A 25,821-nucleotide genomic window follows, 5' to 3' on the forward strand; every position below is an offset into this window, starting at 1 on the left:
ATATTTCTCCCGGATATTACACAAGAAATACGAATACTTTTAGTGTCCACCTCAGATATGCAGAAAACCCTCAAAGGCAGTCCATACATGAAAGCGAACTGTTTAGGCTCCACATCTGTCACTAGACTAACAATGAACGCCGCGTTATTATATGTCTCAAAGTATTTCCTCTGATTTTTGTTAAGTGGTTATTTTCGTACCGGGACATCTGTAACAATAGTTTTTTTTTTAATTTTTATATTTGCCCTTTGATCTTTATCTAACAGATTTTTATGCTGAATAATTTATTTTTATGAATACGGTTATCCCTCGGAGTTACTTTATCACATGGGTACAAAATGAATGGTAAGCGTGTAACTCTGTGGCAACGGATGAAACAATCATTCGCATTATCCAAAACCCAAGAAGGATACAAACCAAGACAAACATATTATCATCACTCATTTTCAACAAAGTTAGCATACATAACATTTTCGAACACATTAAACTTCATACGCGTGAATGATTTCTCTTAATCTAGGCCAGCGGAGAAGGGTACTTGACGTGGTTTAGTGGTTTCATAGTTGTTGGTACTACTCCAATCGTGCACAGTTATAGGAAAATATTATTCTAAACAATTTTTCAGTTCATCTGGAGATAAAAGAGACACTGGAAGGGGTGCTAACGAGCGCCTGCGCGAAAGACTGGCTCAGTGGCAGATGAGCAGGTCAGCCTCAGTGACGATGCGATGGACTTTGCAGTCCTCGTTCATTCATGCCAAGATGTGATAGTTGTCCGTCCAAAGGAACTGCCATTTTTTTTCATTTTTCAGAACCAGTGCTTTCGCAAAAAAAAACGCTTGTTCTCAATTGTGAGGTGGTCGTTCACAAAAACGGGTTGGCCGTTTTCTGCGGCAAAACCAACCTTGCTAGCACGAAGCCGAGCCTGTGGGGCCTTGCGAACGAACTCATTTTTTTTCTCCCGAAACAAAAACGTGCGATCAGGTTTTTTTCTTTGGCCTCGGTGGACACACGGTGGACAGTATCAATGTCAGCGGGTGAGATAGGGCATTCGATTACATTAGCGACACACTGGAGTGTCGATGTGCAGTCTTCGCCTGTTGTTGTAGAAGTGCTATAACTCTCGATGTTATTCAATCTTGAATACTGTTCCATTACAGTCACTTTCTTTTCATGGACTGCGTTGCGCTCCAACAGTTCGCGACAAGTTCAGCATTGGCCGCGACAAATTGGCCGCGACAAGTTCAGCATTTCGCGCTAACACGGAGTCATAATTATCGCTCACAAATACCACTGTCTCCGCCAATTTTACGAGCTCACCAACACCCTGCTCCTCAAACTTCTGAAGCATTTTCGCGGCAAGGTCTTGTGTGATTATGTGGTGTGTGTGATCATGTGTGACCTTGTCTTGTGTTTAAAGATGGTCTTAAGTGTGAACATGTGTGATTTAAAAAAAATTTTTCTTGTGCCCCTAAAGCAGCCCTATGCACTCCCGCTGTGGTATAGCTGCAGGTTCCCAGCGGTAGGAAAAATTTGCCCGTTTCTTCGTTGCAACTGCACCTTGGTGAATTTGCATGATTCTAGAGGTTCAAGGGTTAATGTGGCCATTCCACAAAATTCTCACACTACGGATGACGAACGAAATAATTGCCAAAAGTGGCTTGCCCGCATGACACCCCAACGTCACCTCGGATGCGTAGAACCATAGAACCTGGCCAGGCAAAACGACGCCAAAATAGGAAACACACAAAAGCCAAGAAACCAGAAGATTTTCGATGTAGCCATCAATGCGTTTTTTCTATATGTATAGCCAGACATTCACTTTTAAAGCACACAATATTGACCTCAGTGTTTATGAATATATATAAGCTATATCAGCTCCAGCATAGAGGCCAGATGAAAGCGTTCACTCTATTCCGCCTTTCGAAAAGCTTTCGGCTAAGCTCTAAATCTCGCACGTTGAGGTATATGCAGGTCTTGTCTAGCTCCTTAGGCCGCGGTCACTCTGCAGCACAGGGTCTCTGTCGTCAGAGCAATTATTTTCTGCCCATTCTTGAAGAGCATTTCCCGACTCCAATCTCGTGGTGCAGAGTAAAAAAATCTCGTTTTGATACTGAACTGTAGAAGAAATCTAAAAGGAGTGCATTGAGATCGTTGTTGCATGTTTTGTATTGTCGCAGATGCCAATAAGAATGTAACGATAATTGTACTAAATGTGGCTCGTCAAACTTGTTTACAGCATATTGCTGGAAAAAACGCGTGCGTTTTTTGGAGATTAATTGGCATGACAATGTGAAAACACTTTTGAATTTTGAAAATGTACACGTACAATACACGCAAGCAGATGTTCCAGGGACCACTAGAAATATATTAACGAACCATCCCTCCCCCCCTCCGGAAGCAAGGTGGAAACAGTAAAAAGAAGACTGATGAAAACCGGAACTCAATGACCGCGAAACAAAATAAAGATGACGAATGAAATCAAATCGATAAGACTAATTTCAGACGAATTCCTCAGACAAACAAATTCCTATGTTCTGGCTGATGTTCAATAAATTTTGCTGAGAAGGAACACTCTGCCATGTAAACAGCGTGTGCACGTTAACCCCGAGCACCCTCCTCTCTTTTTGTCAACTACACAACAAGAGCAATGGCAGATGTTGCTGTACAGCCCTTCTCTGCCTACCCAGCTGCAGCTGGGAGACAGAACACTGGCGGCGCAGACTGAATAAGGGCTGAAGTGATGAACAAACCACTCCCCGTTGCCGCCATCAACGCCGTTCAGAAATCTGAATAAAAGTATTCCCTCCGCTTCCTTCTTCTGCCGCAAACTTTGGGAACTGTTTATATATGCTGTATAAATATGCTTCTTCAATTATTTGTAACATTTGCGTTATTCAATCACTGTCCCTTCTTCCGCATGACGAAGCATCTGTGGCCTACCCACGCGGCGCTAGAACACGAACTGTCCGATGATATCGAGCGTTTCCGCCTGTCATGTCGCGTGGTGCGACTGATGACTATGACAATGAGGAACACATGGTCCGCGTGCAAAGTCGCCTGCTTCCAATGGCGCGGGAGAGCTCCGCTCGTAGATCTCGCGGGTAGCATTCGTTTTGATGTAAAACGGTTCGGCGTATGCCACTACTGCCTGCGGAAGTCTGCCAATACAAGCTTCGCATGAAAATCAATCCGATCACTCTCAGGTTTGTTTATTGAGATACCCTAAAGGCCAAGAAGGCATTACATAGAGGGGATTACACATCAAACAAAAAATCGCGCACAAGGTGCATGTGTGAAACGATTGGAGGGTGAAAACCCAGTAGATACATCAAGGGTGTAAAAAATGCACAAAAGAATATGTGTACGGAACTAGAACGGATGTTCATTTTCTAAACACGCGAACAGTGCATTCTGGAACGAGGACAGCTCGGTTGGTTTGCCACACTGGCAGGCAACATATTTCAATCGGAGATAGTAAGTGGTAATGGTGACTTTTGGTATTTGGGCCCGACTTTATGCGCATGATTGATACGTGCTGGTGGAATGAAATAATGACCATATATTGAGTGTATTGATGACCCTGAATCATGGCAAAGCAAGAGCTACGCAACAAGGGCTCCCCTAAACTGGGCGCCGACTGAGGCGGCCCAATGAGTCGGGGCCTGCAGCACTTCCACGAACACCGTGCACCCTACCCTCTGGCAGCCGCCGCACCCTGGTCCTGGTGTCTTCACTGTCGCCCTAAGCCTCGCCAAGAAAAACATTGGTTTTTTTCCCAGCACACCTCGCTCTTTTCATTCCTTTAGATATCTTTAGGTCGGCGTGGAACAACGAAACATCCTTTTCGTTAACATCGGCTTGGAAAGTTAGGAGGGATTGTCAAACAATTTTATTGTAAACAGAGGTCTAGGTAAAGAGTTAAGATACCCAGAAGGTGAAAACGTTGGAGACCTCCATGGGACCTTCTTGAAAAGTAGATACATGAGATTTCACAACGTGCAGAAAACAGTTGATTTAAGTAAAAGGGTGTTTTAGAATAAATATTCAGACAATTTCACTTTAATAAAAAGATTTCATGTGCTGTCTTTGACAAAAGGCAAGGAAACCCCAACATAACTATTATGAAAACGACAAACTTCTACAAAAATTAACAACAAAACAATGAGCCTAACTTTTAACTTATTGTAAAAAAAGTACCAACACAATATTTTGAAGTGAAGCAGAGCAGAAAGCGGAGTGTATAATTTGAATACCTGTTTTACTCTAAATGCTGCACGTTCGGTAAAACAATACATTTTACCAAAAGCTTTGCATTCGAATTAGGAGATGGTATTTCAAAGTAATGTTAAAAATGCAGTGCTTCCCTTCCGCATTTTCTTTGGAAGTGCATTCCGGCGGGTATATCTAGTAAAATTGGCCGTTTGCTTACCGTAATTAGTTCGAAAGTTAGGCTGGATTACATTACCATTTACAGAAAATTTATGAAGGTTGTGGTTGTTAAGTGATGAGGCAGAAAAAATTACAGGTTAAGTAGGTTAATAATACCTCGATAGATGTGTATACACAGACTATGCCTGCGGGGATTCGCAACTGCCAAAACTTTGTGATTTTCTAGAAGAAGCTTGCCTTGAGCAATGTACGGACTCCAGGTGATTTTTCTAAGCGCTTGATTCTGGATTTGAACTGAAGTGAGAGGACCCTTTTTGTGTTGCCCGAAGAACTGATGCAATAAGGTATATGAGAGTGACCAAATGAATATTAAAGCTCCGTGACTTGTGGCGAGAGAAGCGTCGTGCGGCTCTTATGTCTTTGCGTATATTATATGCCATTTTATTTTCAATGTAGGCAGCATGAATATCGTAGTTCAAGGCAGAGTGAAACTGAAACCAATAAATAATGAGCTGTTTGTTGCAGCTACAGGGGGTTGTGCAATATAAACTTTAGGAAGTAAAGTTGTGCTTAGTTTATTTGAGTAAATACAAAAAATGTAGTTTTGTTAGATTAGATTGTAGTATCTTCTGTTGAGACGAAATAATTACCTTATTTAGCTCAATGTGTTTTTTGTCACTTAATTCATCATAATTTTATGCGAAGTGAAAATCGTGTTGTCTTCAGCGTTTTTGTACAAAATGCATTTTTAAGAAGCCAAGTTGTTAGGTAAACCATTGCTGCTAATTATAAATAATAGCGGTGTTGGTATAGAGGCTTGAGGCACATCTCTGTTTATAGTAGCGGGATTAGAGTAAATCCCGAAACTGTAAGTGACCTGTGTCCTTTAACACGAGGACCTTTGTGGTAACAGTGGAACAAGCTGACAAGTTTCTTTACAGTTATATTACTTCGACTGTCTTTGACGAAATTTCAAGTGGCTGTTTTTGAACCTTGCCGTAGACGACTTGCAGTAAAAGAATGGACGCACTATATGCAAAAGTCTTCAATTTCTTTTCTATCATACCGAAGGTTCCTTTTTCTTTAATAAGCAGGGAATGTGGAAGACGTGGCAGTAGTTGTATTTCTTGTAACAAGGAGACGAGTCGTCGTGTTTCGGCAAGGTGGCAAGTAGTTTACTCATGTGACAGACAGACAGACACACATACAGACAGACCGATAGGCAGACAGAAAGACAGAAAGACAAATACATAGGGGGACAGACAGACAGACCTCAGGACAGGTGCTGGAGGTCTGGGTTGCCGCTCAGAATAAACACGCTGTTTGGATTGCCTCTGCAACGTCTCTTCTTGGTGACGGCTGCCCTTGACGTCAACCTCTAGTTCTATATGTGCACTTCGGTCCCGTCTTCTGTCCCTCCTAGTCGCACACCTGGAGCTGCGTTCCTGTAGGCGCTTGTCTCTGAGGATGTGTAACGAGTGCGGGAACAATGCCACCCCCCCCCTAGTGAACGCTGCCGTGCCCGCTGCGTTTACAATCCCCAGCCAGGTTTTTCCAGCCAAGCGATCCGCCAGGTAAAGGTTTTTCTGACCTTTATGGTTAGGATGTGGACGACTGGCCCGGGTCAGCAGCTTTAAAAGTGTGGACGACACATGAAAGCTCCGAAACATCTCCTTCACCCTGCACGAGATAGCCAAGTCAAGGTTTCGTAAGAACAAACACACTATCACAGTCTCAACCCCCTAACTCAGGAGCTACAAAAACTTTTCAGCACGCCGTCAATTCGCGCCGACGTAGCCAACCAAAAGCTTGCCTCTCGCATTCCGCGCCCTGATGAGACATTCGCCTCATACATTGTGGACGTCGTCCCTCTTTGTCAACGTGCGGGTGAAACCATTCGATCGTCTGACAAGAGGCGTCATATATTGAAAGACATTGCTCCGTTTGCATTTAATGCTGCGGCAATCGAAAATAGTACAAGCGTTAGCGACGTCCTCAAGAGTTCAAATGCTGGACCAAATACAGTCTATTTGCCTTCGCCAGGAGGCTTGGGCCACTCATCAATTTGGGGACTCGGACATGCGCTGTTTCATTCGCGCGATCATTCGCGAAGGCTGCAGCAACATTACTCGCCTTGCTCTTCGTGTAACTACTGTCACACTAACGCGCCGGAGCTTCGAGATGTCAGAGAAGAGTTAACATCCAAGACGGGATATTCACCCGAACTTCCACCTCTTAGCACCGTCTGCACGCAGTCCTACTCGCCCACGACCCCTCCTCTGGCCACCGTCTAGCGACCGTCTTGTCTGGGAGTGCCGCCAGGCCACCCTTGCAGGCTGAGCCACAGTTGCCACAGGCCCATATGACAGTGATTCGCGCCGCACCTGCTTCTCCCCATTAGTACTCCTCCATGCGACCGGGCCGTCAACGGTTTCTTCAACGGAAACTGCTCTAGCGGAAAAATCGACAACTCCTCTATACACACCCTCGAACAGTGTAAGATCCGATGAACGGTGTTATTGTTGATACGTTGGTAGGCACAGGAGCCAGTATTCAGTGGTTGATTTAAGCTATGTTTGGAACCACGCAAAGTGAAAACCCATATACTGGCCCCTCTTTATGTAATGCTAACCGAGCCGCCATCGAACCTACCGGATATTGTACAGTCCGTATTTCATCGATGGAATTCAGCACCACATACAGTGTTCGGTACTGCCGCATAGCACTCATCAGCCCATGTTAGTGTTGGATTTACTCTCGTCGGCATCCGGTATAATATCCTGTCACCGGCCAGACATGGAACTGACGGAAACGAATGACTTAAGTTTTGATGACGCTTTGTAACAGCGCTTAGTAGCTAGCGCGGATTACGTCCTTAATCTTGGCTCTGAGGAAGTGAGCATCAATCCGTACGATGCGCTGGGACCCACTTTGAGGGGACATGGACAAGTGCCCTTGTACTACTGTGGCCAATTCATCGTGTACTCCGTCGGTTTCTCACGACAATTTTCATCATCACGCCGTACCTTATCTCTTCCTCATACCCATCGTCATCAGGATTGACGGGGCTGGAGTTCTGGGTTTTTTTAGTTCCCACTCATAATAAACGCGCTGTTTCGACTGCCGCTGCGACGTTCCTTCTGGGTGACAGCTGCCCTTGGCGTCTGCTCGATACACACACACACACACACACACACACACACACACATATATATATATAAATATATGTGTGTGTATATAAATTTATACATATATATATATATATATATATATATATATATATATATATATATATATATATATATATATATATATATATATATATATATATATATATATATATTTATATATATATATATATATATATATATATATATATATATATATATATATATATATATATATATATATATATATATACACACAAAGTAGAAGTACGCTAGTCTCCGAAGAGCGCACTTCTACTTTGTGCGTATTCCTGCAGCAACTAAGGACTCCACTTCACGACTATATATATATATAAATATAAATCTAGAGAAAGATAAACTCACAAAGCGCGCAGAAATAGTATAAGTAAAGAGTCGGATACACAGCAAGAACAATAACAAACAATGTTTACTTACGTAGCGGCAACGGGACTTGCCTTCATCAGAGTAAAGTTACATGATTTTACTGTCGCAAACATTTTGAACACATTTCTTATAGAGGTTTGCATAAAACTGTGAGAAAGAGCGGAAAATGTTTCGGAAATGGGGAGTGTGCATACAGTCAGGCTACGGCTATGTTACAACATCAACAAACAAACAAGAAAAATAAAAAGAGGGGGGGGGGGGGGCTATGTTACAACATCAACAAACAACCAAGAAAAATAAAAAGAGGGGTGGGGAAGCGAGAGAGAGAAAAAGGGGTCGTGTTAACAATGCAGCGTTCAAGGTTGCACCATGACGGGTCAACGTATGCCGCGCGGGCTGCAAGTTCAGACAATGGGGGAAACTGAACAACCGCGGTTTGAAAAGAAAGGGAAGAGTATACAGGAAGGTATTCAGTGACTGCGGAGACTGGTTCGGAGAAAGCGAAGACGGGTGTGCACACCGCGGGTCAAGAGAATATATAGGGGGCACAAAAGAGCATTTCACAGAAGCTAGCAATTGAACAGGAAATAGGTAGGGTCACAAAAGGTTAAACATGAATAGTTCACAAAGAGTTAAACATTCTTAAGTGGTGGTGGGAACGAGGCCTCCCTCCCCAGGACAAATGGCATTGTTGAGCCGCATTAGGCTAATAAAGCTGCGGTATTAGGAGAGTTTCTGTGAATTCTGATGGCAAACTCGAGGGTAGGAATAATGAACATAGTTATAAAAATTATGAAGCCGCTAATTTTAATCGAGGGATAAGCACGTTAGTTTTCCGTAAATTTTATTAATTCCAGGCGTGGCTGACCCAAACTTATAAATGAGATAAGATTCCCGAACCTCGCGGTCGTGGTGTGTTTTGAAGGCGGATTCTAAAATCGTTGCTTTAAGATGTTCAAATGCATGCCCGGGACTGTTCACATGTCTTGACAGGGGCAAATAAGGGCAGCTTTTTGCATGAGAGCGGTGATTATTGAACCGTATTCGGAAGGGCGTTTCAGTTTGGCCGATATATTGTTGCCTACAAACAGTGCACTCTAGAAGATATACGACATTAGCGGAGTCACAGTTAAAGTTACCTTTTATATTTACGTAGTAGTCTGAAGCCGTGCTGGTGGCGCGCTGTGTAGTGGTCATGTGTGGGCATACTTTACATCGGGGTTTATTGCAGGGCATGCAGCCAGTAGTTGCCGGTCGGTTGATACGAGAGTTAGTAAGAAAGTCACCTAAATTCTTATTACGCCGGTAGACAACGCGTGGTGGTTCGGGGGATATGCTTTTTAAGCGGTCACTTTGCATTAGGATATTGTGATGTTTTTTTAGCACGGTTGACACTCTTGGAGCGGAGGATGAGTGGGTTAAAACTAAGTTAGTTTGCGGGTTCCCGTTCGGGGCTTTTTTCTTACAGATTTCGTTACGGTCTAATTTGTTGGCTCGCACAATAGCGTCGTCGATAACTTTTTCCGGGTATTTTTTATTCAGGAGGGCGGTCTTGAGTTCTCGACAGTTTGAGTCAAAGTCGGCTTGGTTTGAGCAAATTCTCCTAAATCGGTGGGCTTGGCTGTAAGGTATTGCTGTCTTGCAGTGTCTGACATGGCTGCTTCGGAAGTGCAAATACTGCCGCGTGTCTGTCGGTTTTCTATACAGTTTAGTTTGAAGCCGACCTTGGAAGGTAGTAACGGTGACGTCCAGAAAGTTTACAGTGTGTTCCGAATAGGAATGAGCAAGGGAAATACTAGGATGGGCTAGGTTAAACGCCTCAATGAAGGTGAGGAGCTCCGCCTCACCGTGTTGCCAGATCATGAATATGTCATCAATATACCTTTTATAGTACATTGGCTTTAAATTTTGGGTGTCAAGAAAGTTTGATTCGAGGTGAGCCATAAAGATATTAGCGTAGTTAGGTCCGATTCGAGTTCCCATTGACGTTCCGCTGACTTGCATGTAATGAACTCCGTCGAACTCAAAATTGTTAAGTTCAAGAATAAGCCTAAGGAATGTTTGGAGAGCAGAAGAATCGATAGGTTTGTCGCACGATGACTGCTCATACGCAAGGGATACAGCGGCGATGCCATCTTCATGGGGGATGTTAGTATACAGTGACGCAACATCAAGGGTGACTAGAAGGCAGTTATCAGGAATTTCAATTTTTGAGATGTCTCTCAGACATCTCTCAGACATTCTCTCAGACTTTCTCTCAGACATCTCAAAAATTGAAATTCCTGGGTGCCTCTCAACTACGTCCGTTTTTCCGCGGATCAGACGTCAGGGGCGATGTTTTGGAAATGCCCGGGTGTCTCACTGAAGAGGCGATCGTTGCGCGGATGCGTTCTGCGGACAGCGGAGGCAGTGACATCTCTGACAACGCAGTTGCACAGCCTATTCGGGAAGCACCTTCGAAGGAGGCCCAACGCATGATAGTCTCTCAGGGACTTCGTTTCCACCAAGGACCCTTCGCTCAGCTAGGTGAAGCACCTATAGATGCCATTGAGAAAGATTTTGGCCAGCTTCGTGTGCTGTAAACAAAGATGAACGAGTATGGCTTCTTTTCCACAAATAGGTTTGCAGTGCAACTTTGCTTGCCTCCAAAGAAAATGTTTCGAGCTCGGCTCCGCCTTTTTATTTAGCAACTCGTATATAACAATGATTGGTTATAACGATGATATTTCATTGGTACTTGGATATTGTTATAAGTGGACCTGACTCCATAGTTAAGTAAAACCATGAAACATTCGCTGGCACATCCTATAAAGACTCGACACGTCAAGCTTACCACTGCAGCTTTGACAAGCCCGTCGACGACATCGATGTATGTGGTGATTATGTAAGGCTTGTTTGGGACGATGAAAATCTCCATGGGTAAGTTGGCGAATTCGGTGTGTGACATTTTAACCACCTTTGCCGTCGCCTTCTGCAGAGCATCTCGTGTCGCGTACCCCCGGCACGTGTCTTCAGCTCGCTGGCGACGAACGACAACCTCTTCTTCTTCCTCTCCTCCTTGTTTGGTAGCAACGAACGAGTTGAACGTTTTTACCTCTTCGGCTAATCTTTGGTTGGCCAATCCCTAGGGGGATTCTGCCACAATCATCATTATTGTGCCGTATACAGCAGCAACGAGGGATGGGACATGACCCTAGCAAGATGAGCTTTGCCCCTAAAACGTAGTCGTGGATCTCAGGTGTGATTTCAATCAATCAAGCAATCTGGACACACGTGAAAAATCACGGTTCGGTCACCCTGGTGAAATATAAATAACTCTTGTCTCGCGCCCTTCTTCATTGGTTTGTGCTGGCGGACATAATTTTTGAGGCCAGGGGTCTGTGACATTAGGTGGCCTCCACGGCCGGACCAGTCGGCCACGTGTTGAGGGTGCTGGAGTCTGAGAGGCTCCTTTGGAGCAGAGCTAACTGGTGCGTCGCGCGTTTTTTTAATTGAATTGTGCCCTGCATCGCTCGTGCTCGACATGGCGGAGGAGATGGCCAGGTGCATTGAACAGGGAAGAGCTTTGGGACTGGAAGGAAATAGGTTAATGGAAATGGTACGGCAGGGGACGGCACGGTGTAGAGAAGAGCGTAATGAAGAACTGCACAGAAAGAAGGAGGCGACGGAAGCCGAGTGGTAAAGAAGGGTGAAGTCAGCGGAAGCTGAATGCGAAAAATAAGGTTCCGGCGGAAGCCGAAAGGCAAAGAGAGAGGGTAAGGTTTGGACGAGAAATAAAGAACCATATGGTGGAGATATACCTAGTTGGCCAGTGCAGTAATTTGCAAGAGCTGGAACGAAACAGATACGGGAGGAAGGGAGAGAGGAACAGGATTGAGGTGCAGTTAACGAGCCGTGGAAAGTGTGAGCCAGAGGGCCAGAGAAACATGACTCAGGTGCAGTATATTCCGTGGAAAGTCTGAGCCAGGGAGCGAGGGAAACAAGACAGAGGAGCCGGTAACGAGCCGAGAAAATTCTGAGCCAGAGGGCGAGAGGAACAAGACTGAGGCGCAGTTGACGAGCCACGGAAAGTCTGAGCCAGAAGGCAAGGAAAACAAGACTGAGGCGCAGTTAAAGAGCTGTGGAAAGTATGAGCCAGAGGGTGAGAAAAACAAGACTACGCGCAGTTAACGAGCCCTGGAAATTCTGAGCCAGGGGGCGACAGATACAAGACCGGGGCGCAGTTAACGAACCGTGGAAAGTCTGAGCCAGAGGACAAAATAGATGACTGTAAGGGTCAGAAACGTCATCGAGGAGAGTGGGCTGAGGCCCCTAGTTTTCGTCAGAGTGGCGAGCTGCTATTATGTTCAGCTGTGTTCCGGCATCCGTAGGGCGTGACTAGCAGTTAGTACATGCGCGTGAGATAGCGATGCTCGCAAGGCGTGAAGGACGTGGAGGCTAGCGCTCGCGGAGCTCTAGACTCCCGCGAGACAGAGAGACAGAGGAGCCGGTGGCCGTGTGGCATGCTGCCCACTCCGTCGAACGTGGGGTTCAGGAGTCATCTGGGCGATTGTCATTTTGTATATCTCTCGGGGATCTTGTCACGCGAACCGTTTGCCGAGACGTGCACTATCACCGAGCAGGCTGAGACAGCTTGCTGTAGCTTCAGTGTTTGGATAGTAGACCATAGCAGATAGTAGACCAGTAGCATGGTTGGGTATGCTGTAGTCTTTTCCTTGTCACCGTAATGCCACTTGTGTCCTCGAAGCACCCAAATAAATTTTCGGCGTAGGGTGAAATATTTTTTTTGTGTGTGTACAGGGATGACTTTTTGGGTGTGGTGCGCATTCATTGTTTCGTAAGTAGTATAGCGCACGTGTGTTTTCTAAGCACGTAAAATGTGCTTTAGTGGAGGGTGCGTTTGTTTTTTGCATAATCCCGAGGACGAAGTGTGCGATGTTTCTAGGTTTGTGTGTTTTTGCGTAAATGTACCTAGAGTGCGTCAGGGGTGAGCGTCCACGGTACCGGAAAAACTCAAACAGTTGTGTGCGCGATGTGGGGGCATGTGAACGTGCGCAGTGCGTTCGACCGTAGGCGCTCTGCAGGTGCGAGGGTGATCAGGTTCGTGAGTGTTTGTCTCAACAATTCATCGGACCTGTGCTACCAAAAGAGAGACTTACTGGTCACGAACTTTTTTGTTGCTTTTCCTTATTCCCTGTCTAGAGCAGCGTGTATATGTGGTGGCCTATTGCTGGTGTAGGTTAGAATACTCTTCAACAGTATTCTTTTGGAGGGAGCAAGTGTCACAAACTGCAGGCCAGGCCCTCCCTTTTTTGCATTCTGGCGGCCGAACTGCCGGCACCCCCCCACGAGGATCAGCCATTTTTTGTCCCGCTCGGGGTACGGGCACCCCATTCGGTTTATTGCTCGCTTCCTTTCTTTCGCCGTACCGGCTACGAGGACAAAGCGGACTGCGACTTTGCAGCGCTCGTGCAGGTGCGAAGGGTTGACGTCACGATCGCGCGAGCGGACGCGCACGTGCGATGGTGGCCAGTGGTTGGGCACCCCAGGAGGGAGGAAAAGAGGAACAATGGCGACGACGACAGAGCAGGTTTGCGGGTTAGACCGGCGGCCGGCGGAAGTTTATTTAAGCGCGACCAAGCGGTCGGGGGGGAGTGGGCTGGAGATTTTCGAACGTGAAATACGCTGGGAAGGGTCCGGGCGTGAGGCGGCCTTAGCGGACGTCCGTCGGTAAGCCCACGGCGGAACTACGAGCGCCTCATCTACGATATCCAGTTCGCGTCGTCATCGCAGGTCTCAAGGCCGACGTTACTCCGCACCCGGATCCCCCTAAAACGGGAGAGTCTGCCCGGCGAAGCCGACTCGACTTCGCCATGACTTTCCGTCCGCCGTGACTTTCCGCTCGCGGTTACACGTTGCCACGCCGGTTGGCTAAGACGTTTGCCTCACAGGCCATTGCTTGTGCCGCGCCCCACCTTCGCAATTTGTTTGTTGCCTCGTGTTAAGATATCTGCCTCATCCTGGTTTTTCTTTCGTCATTTGTAGTTAACGTGTTGAGAGTTTTTTTCTTATTTTGTTTGTAGCTGTTTCTGTCGAGGGTAAGGATGTTTGAGGGCATTTCGCGTGTGGTGTACAGATTGCAGACTGGTATATTTTTATAGAGGTTGCTGTGGTCGGGGGTGACGATGTTTGTCCCCTAGCGTGTTTTGCGTGTTGCGCACTTATTATTTTTTAGGAGTTGCGTTGTCGAGGTGTAAGAAAATGTTTGCCTTCTATAGTGCTTCGCGTGTAGCGTCCAGCTTTCGTCGTTGCTATGTTTTTGTGGTCCAAGGTTAAGGCATAGGCAACGGCGGATAGAGTGTCTCCTTCTTGGCCACATTGTGTATTTGGATTTTTTGTCGTCGTTATTTAGTTAGCGCAGTGCGTTAGCTGCCCAGCGCGTGCGTGTGCCTATTGTAAGGCAGAGTAGTGCCTGCGCGCACAAGACAGGTGTCAATTTGAAGGTTTCTTCTTCTTTTTCTTGTGTAGGGCGTTGCCTTGTAATCTCTTGGTCCTGAAGTAAACATACATAGTTAAAAACATAGTCATGCATCTTCTCTGTGATTTCAGTCACTCCAGCAATCTCGGCACACGTGAAAACTCACGGGCCGGCCACCCTGCTAAATTATAAATAACTGTTGCCTCGCCACCTTCATCTTTGGTTTGTGCTAGCGGACATAATCATCGAGGGAAGGGGTTTGTGACACTCTTTAATATCCCTGACGACGCAATAGAGAGAGCCCGACGCACTGATTGCGGTGCAGCTCTATGGGGCTTGGCCAACGACGGACTCACGGCGCATCGGAGACCAACCTTGTGCTGATGTACCCAGCCCTGGCTCCGAGAGAAATCGAGGAAGGAAGCGGAGATTGCAAGTACCTTAAAAAGCACAAGACATTGGTCCCTGCGGCGACCTGATACAAAAATGGCCCAGTATATCCCGCATATTCGTGCGATCAGTGATGCAGCGATCACTTCGTGAGATGCACCGGGGATGCACAGTCGTCTAGAAGACTGGACTTCCACTGCGCACAAATTTCGGATTAGGGAGTATCGTAAGTGTCAGCCAAGTTTTGTCAAAGCTTTGGGTAAAATTGTATATAAAGTATAGATGGGGTAACATTGGGTGTTGTTGAATATGCGATCAAATTGCTCGACATCTGCTCCCCGCACGGGGCACCTTGAGCAATCTTGGTGACGGTGTTGGCGACACCGCGGACCCCGAGCCCCCAAACAAAAGCTGGATCCAACCGTGGCGATGTGTTTATAGGTGGAGGGTTAGAAACCACGAACGGTGGCCGTCGGAGCCCAGGTCAAGCTCCGGCGGATGGGCTCCCTGTTTGTTCACCAGGCAGGGAGCTCCGGGACCTCTTTGACTACCAGGGTAAGGTCAAAGAAAAAAGTACCCCCGTCTCCTTGCTTTCCAATGTATCATGTGGCATTTTCCAACCCCCCCCCCCAAACGTGATCGGCCCCCGAAAAGGGGCCGCACTGAAGCTTCATTCCCACCCTTGCCAACAATTGCATCCCAAAAGCCAGATAACTATCCGCGCTTCTTGATTGTTGAATCTCTTGACAAGTCAAATCCCATCTCCTCCCAGTCAGTGTTCCTTATCACCAAATTCCTTGAAGGCATCCTTGGCAAGTCTTTCCAAGCCAAGAAACTGAGAACCGGCGAAGTTCTGGTCGAGGTGAACACTCACCAGCAAGCCACAAGCCTCCTTACCCAAAATCGCATGGACGATCTGGACATCAGAGTCACACCCCACCGTAGCCTCAATAGCTCTCAGGGTGTGATTTCTGAGCCAGATCTGATAAATGAGACGGAAGCCGATCTGCTCGAAGGTCTGAAAGGCGAGGGCGTGACGGCAGTGAGGCGCATCACCATGCGGCGAGATGATAAGCAAATCATGACAAAGCGTATAATCTTGACATTTGACCATTCCACACTCCCCGAATCCATCAAAGCAGGTTTCATTCATTGCTCTGTCCGGCCTTACATCCCGAACCCGCGGTGCTGTTTTAAGTGCCAACGGTTCGGGCATGGCAACACCTCCTGTCGCGGCAAAACAACGTGTGCAAAATGTTCATCCCAAGATCATGATACAGATAACTGCCAGGCTCAACAATTATTGTGCAGCAATTGTCATGGACCTCATGCTGCGTACTCCCGCACGTGTGAAAGGTTCCAGATGGAAACGAAAATAATAAATCTCAAAATCACTGAAAACATCACCTTCCAAGAGGCGCGGAAGAGGTTCGCCTCTTTTCCCCTGGGGAGGTAGGCCGACGCAGCTCGCCGGAGAGCGGAGCGGCGTCTTGTTTCGGCGGGGACCCAGTACCGAGAGTCGGACTTGGTCCCGCACCCGCCCCCCCCCCCTGGGTTGCCTCTTGCAGCCCAACCCGCCTCGGCACCGCTCGCTGAGCCAGCAGCGGCTGTGGTGGGATCCACGTCCGGTGGGGATGCTGCTGCACCCAGCGTTTTCTCCTCTCCACCGGCCCGAAGCACACGCAAGGGCCCGGACGAGATGGAGACGGAGGCAGTCGCAGCGACCCCCTCCCCTGCGTCACTGCCTGTGCCATCTGTCGTGCTCCCCACGCCTTCGGCACTGGCAGCGCAGGCAAAGAACGCCCGAAAGGGTACCACGTCAAGGGGGCCCAGTCCGCTGGGCACCCCCTTGCCATCAGATGACGACATGGACGTCGAGCCCTTCCGGCTTTCATCGCAGCGGAAGGAACGGGCTGCGACTTCCAGGTCAGTAGAGAAGGCCAGAAAGCCCCTCCCAAGAGTGCAAGCCCCGAAAGACCCTACATAAACAGTCACACTCCAGTAGCTCTAACACATCATAATGGGAAGAGAAAACATAGTTCAATGGAACTGCAGAGGCCTTTTGAATAATCTTGATGACGTGCATGAGATTCTGCATGCCAACCAGCCAAGTTTAATGTGCGTCCAGGAAACACATCTGAATTCCAAACACACAAATTTCTTGAATAGTTACCTGGTATACAGGAAAGACAGGGATGGCTGCACACACTCTTCTGGCGGTGTGGCCATAATCTCCCACAAATCCTTAGCATGCCACCCTGTCACCTTGAACACCGTCCTTGAGGCTGTAGCCGTCCGCACAATAATTTTTAATAGGTTGATAACGGTATGCTCCATTTACATTCCTCCTGATTATGCACTTCCGAGCTCTGTCTTCGAGGCGCTGGTCGACCAGCTGCCCGAACCGTACATTCTAACAGGCGACCTTAATGCACACAATCCTCTTTGGGGCTCCTCCAGAACGGATGCCAGAGGTCGCCTAATAGAGAAATTCCTTACATCTTCAGGAGCATGCCCTTTCAACAAAAAACAGCCTACATACCGTAACTTAGGACACAATACATACTCGCATCTTGACTTGGCTATTGGATCCGCAGTTCTCTTTCCATGTCTTGAGTGGGGTGTGGGCACGGGCCCATATGGTAGTGACCATTTTCCCACTTTATTAACGTATATAGGTACAGGCCCGAGCAGTCCATCTTCCCATAAAAGGTTTAATGAAGCAAGAGCTAACAGGAATACATTTACAGAGACATCCCAACTACACCACACATCCATAGGACACCTACACGTTGAAGAAGCTACCCAACTGCTCACGGCGCACATCCTCGACGCCGCCGAAAAGTCCATTCCCCACGCCTCTGGTGCCCCGCGCAACCAAGCGGAGGCCGTGGTGGAATGAGGACTGTAGGCGAGCGCGAGAGGCCCAGAACAAGGCGTGGGGTGTCCTTCGTCGGTACCCCACGTCGGGTAACCTCATTTTGTTCAAACGGGCCAAGGCGTTAGGAAAACGTGTGCGCCGTGAGTCAAAACGAGAGAGTTGGCGTTCCTTCATAACATCCATAAACTCCTACACAGACACACGGAAAGTATGGACGAGAATACGCAAACTCAAAGGACAACAAACTCACAGCCTGCCTCTGGTCAGCACTACAGGAGACACACTCGAAGACCAGGCTGACACACTCGCACAACACTTCCAACACGTGTCCAGTTCAGCACACTACACGAACACTATCCTGAGGTATAAAGACTCTAGTGAAAAGAAGTCACTACACGACAACAACAAATCACAGACTTCTTACAACTCCCTGTTTTCACTACATGAGCTGAGGGCTGCCCTGACCACGTGTAAACCCTCAGCTCCAGGCCCAGACAACATTACATATACCATAATACAACACGTACACGCAGACACTCTTCTAACACTCGTACACCTATATAACAAGATATGGCTTTCGGGGCACATTCCAAACTCTTGGAAGGAGGCTGTAGTTGTAGCTTTCCTGAAGGAGGGAAAGGACCCGTCATCCCCCTCAAGTTACCGTCCTATTGCCCTGACGAGCTGCCTGTGCAAGCTCTTCGAGAAGATGATAAATCGCAGGCTCGTGTACTTCCTTGAGTACAACGGTCTTCTCGAGAGCTGCCAGGCAGGCTTCAGGGTGGGGCGATCGACGAACGATCAACTGTTAGCTCTTGACTCGTACATCAAGGATGCCTTCGCGCACAAGCAGTATTGTTTAACTGTGTTTTTCGACCTTGAGAAGGCATACGACACCGCTTGGCGTTGTGGGATCCTTAGCGACCTCAAGTCATTCGGTGTTTCGGGTAACATGTTGAACGCTCTTGTCAGTTACTTGTCAGACAGGACGTTCCGAGTAAGAGTCGGTGGTGCACTCTCAAAGGTTCACGTGCAAGAAAATGGCGTGCCACAGGGTGGCGTGTTGAGATGCACTCTCTTCATAGTAAAAATGAACTCTCTTGGTAAGGCACTGCCACGTACAATCTCTTATTCCATGTATGTAGATGACGTCCAGATATCCTATAAATCATGCAATATGTCAATCTGCGAACGTCAAGTCCAGCTTGGTGTAAAGAAACTTACTGGCTCGGCAGACAAGAATGGTTTTAAATTGAATCCTGTAAAAAGCTCCTGCGTTGTGTTCTCCAGGAAGCGCGGTGTCCATCCGGACCCAGACATTCATCTTAATGGCGTGTCGCTTCCTGTGAACAAGGAGCACAAGTTCTTATGTGTTGTGTTTGATCACAAACTTACATTCATTCCCCACATCAAGAAACTTAAAAATAAATGTCTCAAAACAATGAATATACTTAAGGTTCTCTCCCACCAATCCTACGGTTCCGACAAAGAACTCCTGCTTCGCTTGTATACTACATTGGTTGGGTCTCGTTTAGACTATGGCAGTGTGGTGTATGGGTCGGCGACTAAGACAGCCTTGCGAATTCTGGACCCAGTGCTACACTTGGGCCTTCGTCTTGCTTCGGGTGCTTTTCGCACTAGCCCTGCTGAGAGTCTTTATGTCGAGTGTGATAAGTGGAGCCTTGAGAACCAACGAACGTATATGGACTTGCTTTACGCTTTTAAAATTTCGTCGCTGAATAATCATCCTTTTTATCCTGTCTTTAACGATACATCAACATCTGTGCTCTTTGTAAATCGCCCATCCATTCCTCTGCCCTTTTCACTTAGAGTGAGACAGCAAGCCTCGGATCTCAGTGCTTTGTTTTTAGATGTGTACAGGACATTCTTTTCTAACAGTTTACCGCCTTGGCAAGTTCGCCCTGTGTCGTGCGACCTTTCTTTTATGAGACTTGACAAAAATCGTGTACCACGAGCTGCAATACTGCAGCACTTTCTGTCTTTGCAGTTTAAATACACATGTGCAGAATTTTATAGTGACGCTTCTAAAACCTCCACTATGGTGTCGTGTGCTGCTCATGGTCCAAACTTCAATGCAGCCAGAACCATGAGCGTGCACACAACAATTTTTTCAGTAGAAGCGTATGGAATTTTACTGATTGTATGACACATTCTTGAAAATCAAATTCCCAATTCCATCATCTATACAGATTCTTTGAGTGTTGTCCGCGCACTGTCATCGCACAAGCCCCCCAAAAACCACATAGTTAATCTTGTGTTCAACACTATCATGTCCGTGTATGTACAAAAGCACGAGCTGGTCCTCTGCTGGGTCCCAGGACACGCAGGGGTCGCTGGGAATGAGTTGGCAGACGAGAGGGCCGCTGCAGCTGCACTCAGGAACACTGTAGACATTACAACGATACCCTACACAGACCTCAAGCCTCACATAAGACAACACCTGCGCAGAACATGGCAAACACACTGGGACGAACAGACAGACAACAAACTACATGTAATAAAGCCACACTTGGGACGGTACACATCTGACTCACATAACAGACACATGGAAGTCGCCTTGGGTAGGCTGCGGATAGGGCACACCCATGCGACGCACTCGTATCTGCTGACGGGATCTTCTAGACCCCAGTGCAGCAGGTGCGGGGAGGCCCTATCCGTAGTCCACATACTAATCACATGCAAGGCACTTCACACAACACGACACAAACACTTCAGAGAACTCTACAGACAACATATTCCCATACATCCATTGTTTTTCCTAGGTGACGAAGCCATTGTTTCCGTGAAACGTGTGTTTGAGTATTTGTCGGACGTCAAGTTTTTAAACCTCATTTCCTATCACGCATCATGAAATCTGGCCCTATACACCAGCCATGCTCATTGTCGTTTTGTAATTTTACTTTTGTTTTTGCTGATTTTACTCAGTGTTTAAGGTATCACCTCTCATATACGACTATTGTTTTGGCGCTCTTTGCCCCAGTTGGCCTTGCGCCATAAACATCAAACCATCATCATCATCATCATGCTCGACATCTGCTATTGGCTCCTATGAATTCACGTATGCAGCCAAAATTGTCGAAATCGGCCGACATTTTATCCCAGGCTTGTCGCATGACCGCGCAACCGTGTGTCATTATAACATATGTGCCAAATTGATGCCTTTCCTAACGGCTTGACGAGCCGTCAGGCCGCCCTCCACATAACTTTGAAAGGCAGCACTGAAACGACACCACTAGTGACACAGCCGCGTTGAGCCTCTGCACCTGTACTGCCATTTAGACACAGAATTTGCGTGATACTGTTCAAAATTGTCGCCTGTCTCTGGTGCATTGGATGGTGGAGGCCACGGACAATATCTTCTGCAGTATTAATTTTTTCACCGGAGCTTATAGGTGTCGCTAAAAGTTCTCTAGCTAAATGTGCGCACTTTTCTTATTTTGGATACTACTAATTGCCTTTGAATGTAATCGTCTAATTAGTGAACCCATAACTTTGGTATTTACATTTTTTCCGTATCTGCTTAAAATCAATAAATTACATGCTAGCAAATACTGACGCTACCTCCATGAGTGTGACAGGAAACTGACACACTAGTCATGGGGGAACAATCCCAGACTCGTAGGTGTCAATGCGATGTGTAGGATTAGTGGTGTGGGGAAGAAGGGTTGACCAGGAGTCGGACAATGCATGCGCCTTCTTTTATACTTCCTGGACTGATTATTTCTGCGAAGGTGTAAGGTCAGGGCTGTAGGTGACTGGAAGGGAAGACCTCGGGAAAGTAGTCACATGAAGCTGGCTATAAGAGAAGAACAAACTTCACTGAGCGCTGTAGTGCTGTTTTGGCGGTGTGTGGATTGGTGTCCTGTTCTCGCTACACAAGTTTCCGGGTACGCGTGTCTCCTGGGATGCAGTGCAAGCTCTCCTTCCAGCGCGGGGTTGGATAAGGTCTCCCATCGCTCAGGGCTGATTTGAAAGGAGGGGGAGAAGAGGTGAGGAAAGTTGGAAAAATTACACCTCCCTATTATGTGTTACAGTGTGCCCGGTTTCCTGCCGTTGGGACTTGCTTTTTCGTAACTATCCGGTCTGATCTTGTTGAAGAGATATGGGCAGAGAAAGGTCCCTGCTTGGAATTGTGTCCATATGACTTCTGGGGCTCTGATTAGAGAATGGTCTGGTTTGGGATATCTCTTCCTAAGTTCTTTATAGTGACGATCTATGTATTTGTACATCGTTATGGGCGTCTATTCTCGCCTCCTGAACCGCTGATTAGTCCTGCTGGGCCAGTTCATTGACCTGCACCTCGTAGTAGGGTGGGACCCAGATTACCCTTTTTTGTGTATTGGTGACACTTTCTTTGGCATAGAGCACTCGAGAACTGCACCCATAGAACTCGCGGGACAGCGTTGGATTTGATGTGAAATAGTTCAGGGGATGCATTACTGCCTGCAGAAGTCGGCCAATTCAAGCTTCGTATGAAAATAAGTTCGATCACACGTATTTTTGCTGGAATAATGACCGCGATTCGCAATGTACTAATGACCGAGAACCATCACTAGGCAAGAGCAACACAACCAGGGCCATCCTGAACTGGGCGGCCGGCTAGGGCTGCCTGATGAATCATTGCCTGCAGCACTGTGAGAAACCCCATGCAACCGGCCCTCTGGTTGCCGGCAACAGCCTCTTGTCTTCATCGCCGTCCTCAGCCTCGAAAGGCAAAGAGACGTGGCATTTGGTCGGTGTGCCGCCAGCGTTTACATTCCTTTCAATGTCTTCGGATCGGCTTGAAACAGCGCAATTTCTTTTCTGCCAACATCGGCTTGGAAAGTTAAGAAAAATTTTCATCCAATTTTATTGGAAACAGAAGGCTGGGTACATTATCAGGACACCCAGAAGGAGGTCCAGATATTAAAAACCTCAACGGTACATCCTAGAAATGTAGATATAAGGGATTTCGCAAAGTGGAGAAAACGGTTGATTCAAATAAAAGGATGTTTTAAGAATACATATCCAGATAATTTTAATTCTATTACATGGTGTTAGATGTTGTGTTCGCCTAGACGCAAGTTAACCCTTATATAAATATAAAACAAGCATCTACATAAATGAACAAAAAACAATTACAATGAGTTTCTACTAATTGGAAAATGAACAAGAAGTGCAAACACCATATTTTGAACCGAAACTAACCAGAATGCGGAATGTAAAATTTGAATAAAAGTTTACTATAAATTTTGTTCGCATCCCTGTTAAAACATTACATGTTACCAAGATTTGTTAACGTTGTTTGTTGATATTGGATTTCGAAGTATTTTGAACTAATGAAGTGCTTTGAGGTCCTTAGGTATCTCCGGAAATGCATTGCGAATGCTCAATTTATTAAAATGGGCTGTTTGTTTACCGTAGTTCGAAACTACGCTCGATTATATTACCGTTGGTCGAAGATATCGTGACGATGGGTTTTGAAAGCGATGAGGCAGAGAAAATGAGAGGTTAAGTAGGTTATTCGTATGTCGAGAGAGGCATATACACAGACTATGCCTAAAGAGTTTCACAACTGCGAAAATGTTGGATATTTCTAGAAGAGCATTCGTGTGAGCAATGTACGGGCTGCATGTGATGATCCTAAGCGCTTGACTCTGAATTTGGACAGACGTGAGATGACTTTTGTATGCATTGCCCGAAGAGCTGATGCAATAAGGTATATGCAAGTGAACAAATTAAAAACAAGCGCAGGAATGCCTGGCTACTGAAATACAGTCTGGGTGTGATGAGTACGCGCATGGGATATGCGATTTTCTTTTTAATTTAGGTAGCATCAAGATCTTACTTCATGTTGAAGTCCAACTGAAAAACTGGAAATATTAAGCTGTTGGTTGCTGCTACAGTGCAATGTAAATTGAAGGAAATAAAGTTGTGCTTCGTTCGTTAGAGCTAAACACAGCAAGTGTAGTTTTCGTTCTATTAGTTTGTAGCATCTTATTATGACACATATAATTTTCTTATTCAAGTCAGTGTTTAATTTTGTCACTTAACTCATCATAGTTTTATCCGAAGTGCAAATGGTCGTCTCTTGAGCGTTTTTGTACAAAAAGCATTTTTAATAAGAAAGGCAATTACGAAACTCATTGCTGTAAATTATAAATAACAGTGATTCTAGTATAAAGCCTTCATGCAAACCGCTGTTTGTAGAAGGGGTAATAGAGAAATCCAAAAAATGAAAGTGACATGTGTCCTATCACACAAGTATTTTTTCAGTATCAGCGCAACACGCCGAAAACGTTTTTACAATTTAAGTTTACCTCTATTCTCTTTGACGATGTTTCTACATGCTGTTTTTAACTCCTATCGTAGACTTCATCTAACCTGAATTTTACTGAAAAACGCGGGGAGTATTGGCGAATGCTTGAATTTCCTCTCCATCCTGTGGAAGGGTTCCTTTACTTTTAGTAAGCAGGAAATGTAGAAGACATGGCAAAAGCTGTATTTCTGAAAACAATGAGACACGCCGTCATTTTCGGCCATGTGGAAATTTTACTGAAGGGACTAACAGACAGACAGACAGACAGTCTGGTCAAACCGCTTCAGTTTCTCAACCCTAGAAAAACTTTTAAAATGCTCCCGTGCAATAAGGTCGGACAATAATAGAGGTGAAGTATTATATACTTGCGTAAGGTTAACCGTGTTGTTTAACCGTTTTAACCGGGAGAATAAGTCCATAGTTATGATATCTCCGAATTTATAATTACGGCGAAGCGTCGCACCCGCTGATGTATAGCACTGGCATAGTGCGAGTAACACGGCAATCCACATCACGGCTATTTGAACGTCTGCTGCACGAAAGCAAATCGATATATGTTTATACGTAGCGATATAGGTATGTATGTGTTTAATTTAAATATATATATATATATATATATATATATATATATATATATATATATATTTATACACATGCCTGCAAACACAGTCCTTTGGCTTTCTAAAGTCAACAAAGCAGCAACCACGTTTGACGGGTAATTTAGGAAAGATGGATTTGCCAACTGCTGCGTTCAAGCTCTGTCGAGTAGAAAACATCTAAACTTGACATTTTGTCATCAAGCAAAATGTCAAGTTCGTGTTTCCGCAACATTCAACATTCGTGTTCCAGCGTAATATTCGAAATAGAATTATTGGGGGAAGCTGCGCTAGTGCCCATAGAAACAACAGAAGCAACGGCCGGAAAATGGAGTGTAAGCATAACGTCTGCTTACAATACATCGACTTGTACAAAAATTTAGGAGATCGTACTAGGTGTAACATATGGTACTGCCTTCACGTGGAATACATTCCTAATAACACTGACTCAACGCTTGGTGTGCAAAGTCAAAACTTCCACAACGCTATATTTTTGTAAAAAGCACTGTGGTATAAAACCGTATTTCGCTGTGAACAAAAATATGACTCATCAATAGAGCCCGTATTTTAGCCCAATAGAAAGCGCGTTTCAGTTCCCAAAAATAGGGAGACAACCAAGTTGTAATTTAAACATAGACACGATATTATTTACATAAATTCAAATAAACTGAAACGAATTCGTCAGCGACCTGTGTCTGCGGCAGCGAAGCCAAAAATGTTTTTTTATGATGACACAAGGGCGTCTACAGTTGACAAAGTCATTTGTGGCCCATTAAAATACAGGACTAATGGCAATGATTCATGTAAAATGGCAATTGTCAGCTGCTTGAGCGTCGCATTTAGTGAAACCGGCTTGAAGAAGAATGCTTGAGAACTTGGAATACTGATTAAAAGAGCGCTAGCTTATGTCTTCATTACAGAATTTAATTAGGACACATCCCAAAGAGACATTCAGAACAAACGCAACACAGAAGGAGATTTATAAGATATTGACTTAATCTTTCACTTAAGGAATGGACTTACTAGAGGATTGTAGCGTAACCCTTAAGAAAATTTTTTAAACCAAGGATATTGTACGAATTGTTCAAGCAAGATGTTTCTTTAAGGCGAAGAACCCGACACAGTAACAGAGAAGCACTTCACCCAACTCTATAGACCACACATCCTACCATACCCAGCGTTTTTCTCCTGACG

At 45.8% G+C, this 25,821-nt stretch overlaps 1 long non-coding RNA gene across 1 annotated transcript in view; it reads right to left on the reverse strand.

Annotated features, from left to right (window-relative positions):
* Positions 1-24,542, reverse strand: part of LOC144141753 (uncharacterized) — a 71,304-nt gene extending 46,762 nt beyond the window's left edge. Inside the window, exon 1 of the long non-coding RNA XR_013316691.1 lies at positions 24,397-24,542. This is a non-coding gene — a long non-coding RNA (uncharacterized LOC144141753). The remainder of the gene's footprint in view (positions 1-24,396) is intronic.
* Between the last annotated feature and the right edge of the window lie 1,279 nt (positions 24,543-25,821).

This window comes from Haemaphysalis longicornis, unplaced genomic scaffold (genome assembly GCF_048455015.1).
Source record: "Haemaphysalis longicornis isolate Haplotype H1 unplaced genomic scaffold, Haemaphysalis longicornis Haplotype H1 scaffold_6, whole genome shotgun sequence".
Lineage (NCBI taxonomy): Eukaryota > Metazoa > Arthropoda > Arachnida > Ixodida > Ixodidae > Haemaphysalis > Haemaphysalis longicornis.